Below are 12,250 nucleotides of genomic sequence, written 5' to 3'. Positions count from 1 at the left end.
GACGTCTCCTAATGTTTAAGTATACTTGTCCCTTGGAAAATGCTGCGAAAAATTTGTACCTTGATTCCGTGATTTTCTGAGTCCTGCCTTTAAAAAGTTATAATAAAAATGCAATCAATACTTTTTCGGTACTCGGCAGGAAGGTTAAACGGTTCTAATAAGACGGCAGGAGTCCTAGATTTGTAAGAAAATTCGTGAAAAATTCCACTATTTTCGGAGTCATGCCATTTTGCATATGTTTTAAGAATCTTAATATAAGTCTATGTACAAAGAGGCAAGATGGTTTTATAGTTATTTCGTATACAGGGTGGGGCAATAATGTGACAAAGTCCAATTACTCGTTTGTCGTAAGAGATACGAAAAAAAGTTATTTAGGTAAAACATGGGTCACAGATAGGACCATAATTTAAAAATATTTTCTAATATACAGGGCTATCCGTATTGACAGGGTGACACAACTTTATGAAAATGTCTGAAATTGAAAATGATATGAAAATTTCTATTTATGTTCAAACGATTTTTAATATAGTCTACTATTGTTAAATATTAATAATATACCGAAATGTTTAATTTTAGTATACAGGGTTGGTCGAAACTTGGAATGAGTATTTTCTGAGTTTTCTTAAATGGAATCTTAAATGGTATTTTAGTATTGTAGTGAAATGATATTTTATGTTACTTTTTATTTCTTAAGCATTTCCTATACCATATATTTCGGCAGTAAATTGACACAAACAGATTACTCAGGTGTTTTTTGGGGTTTCTGAACAAGAATGTGACATTAGAACCGATCCTCGGAGCACCTAGTGCTCAGGGTGACTTATATATACGTTATCTTCTGGAATTTCGAGGCTTTCCAACACTAAAGTGATGCAAGTAGATTACTCGAGGACTTTGGGGATGCTGAACATGACTACGCCGTCAGAATAGACCTCCGAAACCCCTCTAAATTGGAGATGAAGTACATATTACATATCAGCCACCAGGTGCTCCGAGGGTCACTTGTAATGTCATATTCCTGTTCGGCCATCCCAAAAATCCGCAAATTATCTGTTTGCACTAATTTAGTGCCAATAGCCCACGAAAATCCAGATGACGTGCCTTAGCAGTAACTCTGGGCACCAGGTGCATCGAAGGTCGGTTCTGATTGCGTATTCGTAACTCCAGAAACCCCCCGAATAACAAAAGCTTGCCCTTAATATACTGATTTTGAAATATTTATGCACTTTAGATGCATGTTTATGAACTTTTTTGCCTTTAACTTTTAAGCGTTTTTGACACTAGATTATTAAATTGTCCACTAGTACTAATAGATACTCTTGCCACAGTATATAGAGGTTCCACAGTATATAGTGGTTCCCTCTTTATACTGTGCTTTTGCCTTAAGTCGGTAGGATGCAGCATTTTCTAAAAAAATCGATTATAAAATCTTTCGTTTTTTGGATTTAAAAATAATTATTAAAAAAACGGTGTATTAACCAACTTAAAACAAAAGTATCTTTTAGTACTGGAATACCTCATAATTTAATACTCTACTGTCAAAAATGCTTAACAATTAAGGTAGGTACTAGTATACTTTAGAAGACCAAAAATAATCAAAAATACTAGAGTTGTTGTAAAATATATATTTCAAAAGACCCTAAATAAGGTCACAATAATATAAAACGTTTTCGGATTAAAAATCCATCATCAGTGTTCTAAAAGTCAAAAAATAGCATGCCTGAGCCACCAAAATATATTGGGTAAAAACATTTAAAATGTAAACTATTATGTTATGTTACATATTTATAAAAAATTTAAATTATGTTCTAGATATGCCTGGATGTTACCAAGGGCAACACAGGATTCTTCCCACGTGGTTGGAATGTTTTTGGAGAAAACCTCACATATTGGATTTCAATGGCCAGCTGTTGAACAGTGTTGAACGGACTAGGTAAATTAAGTTAAATTGTCTTAAAATTATCTGAGGAATCTCAGGTCTTCGTTTTTTATGAGAGTTTCTGGACACCCTGTATAATATAATAGGTACATTCTCTACTATAACCAATAAATTGTAAAAATTATTGATTTTTTTCCTGATTACTTTTATTGCGTTTACTTAGATAAAAATATGATTTAATCACTTAAAATAAAGATATTACAGTTTGGTCTTAGATTTGAAAGGTGTGTAAAAATCCGAGACATTCCTCAGGAAAATAATATTTAATACTGTAATACGGTAATAATAAATTTAAAATATACAAATTAATTTTTAAGTATTAATAATATCTTTCTCGGTGATCCTGCCATGTTGTAAACGGTTTTAGATTAGTGTTTTTTAAGCATACTCGACATGGCATGACTCAGAAAATTGTGGTAATATGAATCTGTTTGTATAACACCCTGCAATAATTTTACAGACTTAAAATTTTATTTTTATATACGAAATAACTACACAACTATCCTCTGCCCCTTTGTAAATAGATTTATAATAACATTCTGGACATTAGTGCAAAATAGCATGAGGCAAATATGCAAATTGCATATTTTGCATATAATGCATAAAAAATGCAAAAATGTCAAAATGCCAATATTTAATTTTGTTTTATAATCACTTGGTATTCAATATCTTGGTATAGTAACTAATAAAAGACAGCGGCTTATAGTTTTGTCACGTTTTGTCCTGGAATTAAGGGTTTGTGTTTGCCAGTTTATGTCTCTAGGTAAAAATTTTTATTTTGACGGTCAGCATTACTTGGTTTCACTTTTATTGTAAAATTGGAGGCGTAAACAACGTGTATTTCTAATTGTGAGTAATTATTGTGCTTTGAAAATGCCGAAAATAAGCAATGTTTCAACTTGGATAAAACCTTACAAAGAGCTATCTATCGATATGGATAAAGTTTATTGCTCATGTTGTGGCAAAACCGTAAGTACATACGTATTATTTTTTATTTTATTTTAAAAATTTACACGGTGGTACAAACAAAGATTTTGAAATTGGAGACTATGTTTAAGAAAAGTACCGACACAAGTCTAGTTCGCAATAAATCTATGTATTGTTCCTTTTTTCAAGCATTTTTTAAACTCCTTTATATTTAAAATTTAAATCATTCAATAGTCTACTGAAAGGTCGATAACATTTTTTTTTCTAACAATAGCATAGTTTGCTTTAATTTTGCCAAAAACAAAAACATATCATATATTGGACTTAATTAGGTAAGTGCTTTTAATTTATGCTCACAGTATTTTTTCTTTAAATGTAAACAGAAAAGACCAAGAGCCTCTTGTAAATATTTGGCGGTTCTTTCTTCTTGCACAGTTATTTCTTGACATTTTCAAGATTACTACACCGATTTTTACTTGATTTAATTTAAATATTTTAGTTGTTATGCAAAACGGTTCATTTTTAGTTTATTTCTACAATCTTAGATTTAAAAAATGGGTACAATTATGGAATACTTATATTCTTTTTTAGATTTCATCTGAAAACAAATTTCAAATAGATCAGCATGTCAGAACCGCGAAACATTTAGCTAAAAAAGTAAAAACCACATCCGGTGAAAAATACCAACCTTCAGTGTCCAAGTGCTTTCAGTCAAGTTCCAAAAAATAAACCGCACAAGAAACTTTTAATGAAGACTTGTGTCGTGCATTAGTATCTTCTAATATACCGCTTTCAAAATTATCTAATGAAAACTTTAGTTCTTTTTTAAAAAAATATTGCAAACAAAACATTCCCAGTGAACGAACTCTAAAGAGAAATAATGTCAGTTTGTTATACTCCTCAGTTATCCACAACATATTAGCCGAAATAGGTAATAATTACTTTTACATAATATGTGTGGACGAGACCACTGATTCGCCAGGAAGATATATTGTGCACTTATTGATTGGTGTACTTAGCGATAAAACCTTTCCAAATTCTTATTTAATTTCCTGTAAGCAAGTGGAAAAAACCAACGCTCTAACAATATCGCTGCTTATACAAGAAGCATTAGCAAACTTTTTCTTCCAGCTGCTGTGCCTAATGATAAATTATTGCTTATTTTATCTGATGCCGCAGCATATTGGTGAAAGCAGGACAAAATTTAAAAATATTTTATCCAAACATAATACATGTCACTTGTTTAGCGCATGCAATAAACAGAGATGCGGAGGAAGAAAGAAAAAAATGTCCACTATTTAACAGTTTAATAGCGACCGTCAAAAAGTTATTCCTGAAATCATCTGTAAGAATACAATGTTACACAGATATGCCTCCTACTGTTCCACTGCCACCGCAACCCATTTTAACACGTTGGGGAACATGGTTGGAAGCAGCTAATTTCTACGCTAATCATTTTGTTGATTTAAAAAAATAATTAACCTTTTAACGGATGATAGTTTCCAATCTTTATTGGAAGCTAAGCAAGCCTTCCAAAATAACATCCTCCAAGTAGAATCCTCCAAATTATCATTGTTAGAGAGTACAGTTTTAATAAAAGAATTTGAGTCATTGTGTCAAAACGTTAAAGGAACTATTGGAAAGGAAATTTTTCAAAAACTTAAAGTAACCATGGAAAAAAATAGTGGTTACCAGGTTCTTTCTAAAGTGGTTCAACTACTAGCTGGGACATTTTCCGAACCACTTAATTTAGAACCATCTATTATAGTAAATTTGAAAAATGCCCCAGTTACATCAGTTCATGTCGAAAGAAATTTTTCTATTTACAAATATAATATGTATTCAGATATTTATAAGCCATAAGTTTTTATAAAAAATTTTGAACATCATTTGATAATCTATTGTTACCATAATTCAAAATAATATTTATATGTTAAAATAATTGTATATGTTGTACATGCTTATTTTCTAGATAAATATGCATATTTTGCATAAAATACTGCATATTTTTGCATAAAATACTGCATATTTATGCGCATATTTTATACTTTTTTATTTGCATATTTGCCTAAGTCTAGGCGTGACTCAGAAAATCGTGTAACTTTCCACGAATTTCCTTACACATTTTAAAACTATGTACTTATAGTAAAAAGGGTGTTACTAAACATCCTGCCATTTTGCATAATGTCTGCTTAAATTATTTATTTTATAATAAAATTTATTACATGACTTAGAAAATCACGCAACCAGGGTGAAAATTGTCCACAGAATTTTCCAAGGGACAAGTGCAGTTAAACATTAAAAGACGCCATATGCCAACATTTTTTTTATCATTTGGAAATAAATATGTTTAATTTATTAAGTTGGTAGGACTCAGAAAATTATGAAAATTTCATTATTTTCATTACATGTTTGTATATGTATATACTCCCTTAGCCCTTTTGCAACACGCCTGCCCAAAAAATTTGCTTCATAAAACCGATAGTATACTGTCATTCTATGGATATGGCAGACTCAGAAATTCCTCGCAACTTTCCATTGGTTTTTTCATAGAAAATCTAATTTTCACAGGAAAATGTCAGAAAATCCGTGGATTTTTCCACAAATATTAAGTACCTTCTCCAACCTTTCAGTATTGCAAAGGGCAGGACTCAGAAAATCGTGGTTAAACTTCTGTCAATATCTCCCGGTTTATATTTTTCGAGAATCTGATTCATGATATGACGTTATATTTCTTCTTCGTCTAGTTCTAGTTCCATGATCGTTATCGATCGTTGGATATGACGTTTACTACCATATTCACTATATTATAGTGACTTTATTGACTGCAGCTCTGAATAATGATGCATGTGTTGCTCTGTACCATTACCTCAGATTTTTCAGCCGTGAGGTCCTTCTTTTACCAGGACCACGTTTACCTTGGATCTTTCCCTGAATGGTCAGATGTAATAGATCATATTTTTCAGGGTGACTCAGAATGTGACCGTAGTATTTCAGCTTGCGTTACTTTGTTAACTTGACCACTTGTGGCGTTTGGTTTAGTCGTCTAATTTCTAACTCTATCGACATAGCTTATTTTCCGTAGTCGTCTGTGTACCCATAGTTCAACGGCCTCTAAGCGTTTAAGCACAGCATCATATAGAATCCACGCTTCCGATCCATACAGTAGGACTGGAAAAGTCATTGGAACACGGAGGTTAATACTAAGGTATCTCGGGCTTGTTCTATTCGGCTTCTAATTTCTAAGGTTAGATCTCACTTTTTATTGATATTACTGCCGAGATACACGAGTTATTCTTCTTTTTCTTTTATATAGGCAGTACTGCCTGTTTTCTTCAACGATGCCTTTCATTCTGTCCCTAAATTGTCATTCCATCTTTTCCTTGGGCGTCCTATACTTCTTCTGCATAACGGTGACTTTTCCATGGCTATCCTTATTGTCCTTGGTTCAGACATCCTGCTTATGTGTTAACTCCACTCTTCTTTTCTGTTCTTTACCCAGGTATTACCATTGTGTTCCCCACATATGGGTCTAATTTCTTCACTTGTTACCCTGCCCTGTAGTCCTTTTCCAGCAATCCTTCTTAAGATCTTTATTTCGTTGGTTTCCAGATTTCTTTGTGTTTTGCTTGCATCTGGTCTTGTTTCGGCCGTGCAAGTCATAACTGGCTTAATAACTGACATATATTCGGGCCTTTGTTTCCACTCATATTATGTGTGTTTGTTTTTTCAAATTATGTTGTTTATGCATCTGGCCCTTCTACTGGCTTTAATTATTTGGTCTTTTACCTCTTCTTCGATATTGTTGTCGGCTGATAGATTAATTCCCAGGTATTTGAAAGTCATTGCTAATTTGATTGTCTAACTCCAATTTGCATCTTATTCGTTCTTTGGCTATTACTAAGCTTTTTGTTTTTTGGGCTGATATTTTCATATTCATTTATTTTGCATTAATATCGAATTCGTGCAGTAATATTTGTAGGTCGCCTTCGCACGTTACTACTAACACGGTGTCATCCGCGTAACAGAGTATTTTTTCTCTTTATCGCCCATTTTGTACCGTCTTTTATTATTCACTCCTTTTATTATTGCATTAAACATTATGTCAAACAGTAGAGGGCTTAGTGAATATCCTTGCCTGATTCCTGTGTTTGCTTCTATGAATTTTGTTATTATTTCATTGATTTTCATGTCTATTTTATTTCTTATATATGTTTTCTGTCAGTTTTATGATATCCAGTGGTAAATTTTTGGCATATGTAGGTGTATCACATCTTTTAATTATTGTATTCTATCAAACGCTTTCTCTAGGTATATGAAACAAAAAAAGGCTGGCTTCTTATATTCTAATGATTCAAAACTGCATCGTTACATGATCTTCCCCTTGTTCCGATAAATCCTTGTTCATCCGATAAATTTATACATGCCATTATTTTCTCCATCAGTATTTTTGCTGTGAGTTTCAGTATAGTGCTCAGTAAATTTATCCCTCTACAGTTACTGGGGTCTGCCCTATCACTGTTCTTAGATAACGCTCTCTGGTCATATTTATGCTCTAATTTTTTTAGTTTGCTCAAACTTTTTTGATAAAATATTTTACCGTGTACTACGGTCCTTAAGCTTATTTATATCTACCTCATTCTGTCATTTCAGAACTCATAATTTCAAATAATGTTTTCATTATCAAAATTTAACTACCAATCAAGATTAAACGCATTAAATCCCGAAAAAGGCCTGAGTGGGAGTATGTTTTCGTATAATTCGGCGGTATTTGTACTACAGATAGTTATTTATTGCTATAATATCGACCTTCAACAAGAATATTACTAATTGGAATATTGTTGTAGTAAGTATGTCAAACGCAAGTTGAAAAGGTACGTATATTAAAAAATATAATATTTTTTGTCCAAAAAACTTGTACTTTCATTATTAGGTCACATACCTATCTAACAATCATATATTATTATACAGTGCGTCCATAAAGTAAGGCATTAATTTATTATTTCGTAAACCGGTGCCTTTAAGGAAAAATCCCAAAACAGCTCGATTTTTATTTTCAAACTAGGATTTTTTGGCGTATATATCATACTAGTGACGTCATCCATCTCGGCTTGATGACGTAATCGATGATTTTTTTAAATAAGAATAGGGGTCATGTGATATCCCATTTGAAAGGGTATTCAATTCTCTATTCAGTAATATAAACATTAACATAATTGTTCATAAAGGGCGTTTAAAAAAAATTTAATTAAATTAATGGAAAATCCAATTACCATTCCAAGTAAAAACAAAAATGAAGTTCAAAACACAAATATACTTACTGACAAGCAGGCCATCGAAATTTGCAAATCTAAAGATCCGTTCCGTTCCCAAATTAATTTCATTAAGAAAGATACTTTGGAACCATCCATAAATTTGGATCCTTTAACACCACCAAGAGTTAGATTAACCAATAACTCAAACAGTTGATATCTTCTAGCAAGATTAAGGGAACCGGATATATTAAAAGCAATTAAGCTACATCTTGCTTTCCTACACGACCAGCCTGCCTCAGTATTTTGTGATGGATATACCAACACCAGTGTGAAACTATTTTTGGCTTCCGAAGGACTACCTACCAAGACCGAGGAACTAAGAAAAATTCTTCTAGAATTTAATGATGCCTATGGAATTGGTCCAGCTGAGGTGGAAGCTGATCTTGTTGCTTATAGGTCCTTTCTAAGTTCAGAAAGAATCATATATCTACAAAAATCAAGGGAATGTCACCGAAATTATTATTCAACTAGCTCTCCAAGACGAAATTTTTAAATAACACGACGTGTTCTGAGGAACTAGAAACCTTGAATAATTTTAGTGATGACAACTTTAGTATGGTTCTGATTAATATTCGTTCTATAAGAAATAAAACTGACGAATTATTTTTGTTTCTGGAAGAATTAGGATTTCCTCCGATAGTTGCGGTTACAGAGCACTGGCTTGAAGTCAACGAGCCTTTTTTTGTAGAAAAATATACCACAAATGCTAGGTATGATCGTCCAAGTTCAGCTCATGGAGGCACCCTAATTCTTTCTAGAAATAATGATTTTTCTCTGATTACAAAATATGACTTTCTTTTCAATGAGTCCTTCTTTGAGTTTTCCTTAGTTTATATTAAAAATCTTAATCTTTACATTATTTGCATCTATAGATCACCTGACTCCCCTGTGGAACTATTTTTTCAGAACCTGCTAAATTTGTTAGATGACTTGCCTCATAGAAGCAAAAAAATTCTATGTGGGGATTTCAACATTAATTATGATGCTGCTTGTGCTACCCAAATGTCCTTGGTTAACATATTTGAATCATATGGCCTCTCAATGCACGTTAATTCTCCTACAAGGATTACAAAAACTTCATCTACCATAATTGACTATATTGTCTCAGATTTCTCACCCCTTGATGTGTGCTCTACAAATATTAATGCGGAATTATCAGATCATGAAGCAGTATTTACGAAGTTTAACATCTTCAGCAAACCCTCCTCGAAAACCCGACGTTTAGGTAGGATTTTTTCCGCTCGGAATTTTCATAAATTTCAAAATTTATGCTTAACTTCTGAGTGGCATTTTCCTTCTGCGGACGTGGACTATAATTTCAACGATTTTATAGAAAAGCTTGTCTCTATCTTCAATAAGGCATTTCCTTTAATTTCAATTAAGCCATAACGTCACAAACCCTGGGCTACCAAAGGTATCCGCATATCAGCCAAAAATATGCGCTCACTATTGTATATCAAGAAATTTGCTAACAACGTCTCTGTCACTCAATATATCACCAAGTACAGGGTAACCTATCTAAAACTCATCAAATCAGCTAAAAAAGCCTACTATCAAAATCGTATGGAAAGCTCTAAAAGTGTTGCAAAAGAAACTTGGTCCATAATAAACGATCTTCGAAATAAAACTCACGCAGTTCAAACATTTGCCCTTCCAGACCCGGAAAATCTAAACGAATATTTCGTTAATGTGAGTAAAAATATAACTTCTACTATTATGCCACAAAAAGATCCCATTTCCTATCTCCCCATTTCAGGAGTGTTCTCGAATTCATTCTTTTTAAGACCAATCGATATATCTGAACTGATCCAAACTATCAACAGTATCAAAAGCAAATCATCCTGTAGTACTGATGGACTATCCATAAAAATCTTCTCAAATCTTACAGAAAATGTGCTGGAAATACTCGTCTCACTAATTAATGATTCCTTTGAAAGAGGCAAATTCCCAGAGTGCCTAAAGATAGCCATTATTATTCCCCTTCATAAGGGTGGTGAAAAATCTAATGCTTGCAACTATAGACTTATTGCCTTACTACCGGTACTTTCAAAAATTATTGAGAGACACATAAAAACCCGTCTTATGTCCTTTCTCATTGATAACAACATCTTATCCCAAAATCAGTTCGGCTTTTTAACTAATAAATGTACCACTGATGCCTTGTTTTCTGTGCTTCATGAGGTTTACCAAGCACTAAACAATAATCTTTATACTGCCACTGTTTTCTGTGACTATGCCAAAGCTTTTGATTGTGTAAATCACGACATTTTGATTAAAAAACTAAATTTCTATGGGATTCGAGGTATTTCTTTGAATTGGTTCCAATCTTAGTTGAATAATAGGAAACAACTAGTTAGAGCAAATGATACTGACTCTAGTCTCAAAAACATTGTATGTGGAGTACCGCAAGGTTCAGTATTGGGTCCTCTACTGCTCCTTATCTTTATAAATGACATCACTAACTTAAAATCGATGGAAAAATTTTTCTTTTTGCTGATGATACCAGTATCACTTGGAGCAACTCAAATATTGCATCTCTTCATGCAACTATAACTTCTGATTTGCTTACGATAAAAACCTGGTCGGTCTCTAATTTACTCTCTTTCTACGTGTTAGACAGTAGCATTATCCTATAAAAGTGCTCTTCAACCCCTGCTTGTTAATAACAGCCAGATCTCTACCGTTGATTCTGTAAAATTTCTTGGTATTTTTTTAGACAGCAACCTCAAATGGTCCCTTCATATCGATTTGTTAAGTAAGAAACTCGCCTCAGCCTGCTATATATCTTCTAAACTAACATATGTTTCTTTGTTCGAGTCTCATCTTCGATATGGTCTTCCTTTTAAAGAGCAATAAGGTATCTGTTTGGCCTCAGAAGAACAACACATTGCCGAAGTTACTTCAAAGATCACGGCATTTTAACCCTTACATCTTTATATATTTTACAAACTGTTTGCTTAATTCGTAAACACATGCATGTCTTTCCAGCAAGGCCTCGTCAGGACTACTCTACCAGAAATTCAAATTTTTATGTCTATTTACCGATCCCGTCCTCTGAGTTAGTAAAGAAATCTATATTATATTCCGCAAAAAAACTATACAACCATCTTCCTTTACAACTCAAATCTGCAATATCTTTCCCCAAGTTCCGTAAAATGACAAAAGCTCATCTATCTAAAAGACCATATTATTCAGTAGAAGAGTTTCTTATGACTAACTAAGAAATTACAGTAATGTACAAGTAACCAAACTTATCTATATTTGGGTGTCACATGCAGCAGCTTAAACTTATTAGTTCCTATGTCTATAAATAGTTTACTTTTTTTATATTCACTTTGCAATTTCTATAAATTGTTGCAATATATCGATTTTGTTTTTTTTTACTTTATTAACTTATATTTTGTATTTATGTATTTTTTTTTATATTGACGATTTATCAAATTTCAGAAAATTGTATTTGTTATTGTTATTGTTAGATATTATTTATTTATTTTTTCTGACTTTAATTAAGCTTTGTCCATAAAATTTGTATTTTCAGTGACAATAAAGCATATTTCTATTCTATTCTATTCTAATTGAGACAAAAAGAAAATGTATGTAATTTATTTAATTCAAAATACGTTTTATTGTTGTCAGAAAACAAAAAAAAAAAAAATGTTTATTTGATTGATTTTCGCTTAAATCGTAAATTTAAAATAAAAATCAACCTGTTTCGAGATTTTTTCTCAAAGTCGCCGGTTTACGAAATAATGAATTTAGGCGTTACTTTATGGACGCATTGTATACAACCCTTGTAGGTATAAAGTTTAACGTTGCGTTAGTATATGTAGGTACCTGTATTTACTTGTATATCTTATGGGTTTGTTTTTGTTCATCTAAATGTATACTAAGTATATAAATTAATCTATTTGTACCAATGGACTGCTAAGTCGGACACATATTCTTACCCAGCATGCGTAGGTAATTTGATGAGGAGGAGGGTCGGTCGGGTACACCGTAGGACCATCCGGCAGGTTACATCACAAAACAATGTCGTCTAGATGGGATTACAAGAACCGCTACTGGGGGA

The sequence above is a fragment of the Diabrotica virgifera genome, chromosome 7, assembly GCF_917563875.1.
Source record: "Diabrotica virgifera virgifera chromosome 7, PGI_DIABVI_V3a".
In the NCBI taxonomy this organism is placed as follows: domain Eukaryota; kingdom Metazoa; phylum Arthropoda; class Insecta; order Coleoptera; family Chrysomelidae; genus Diabrotica; species Diabrotica virgifera.
The sequence above is the reverse complement of the archived record's forward strand: the minus strand, read 5'-3'. Positions refer to the sequence as shown.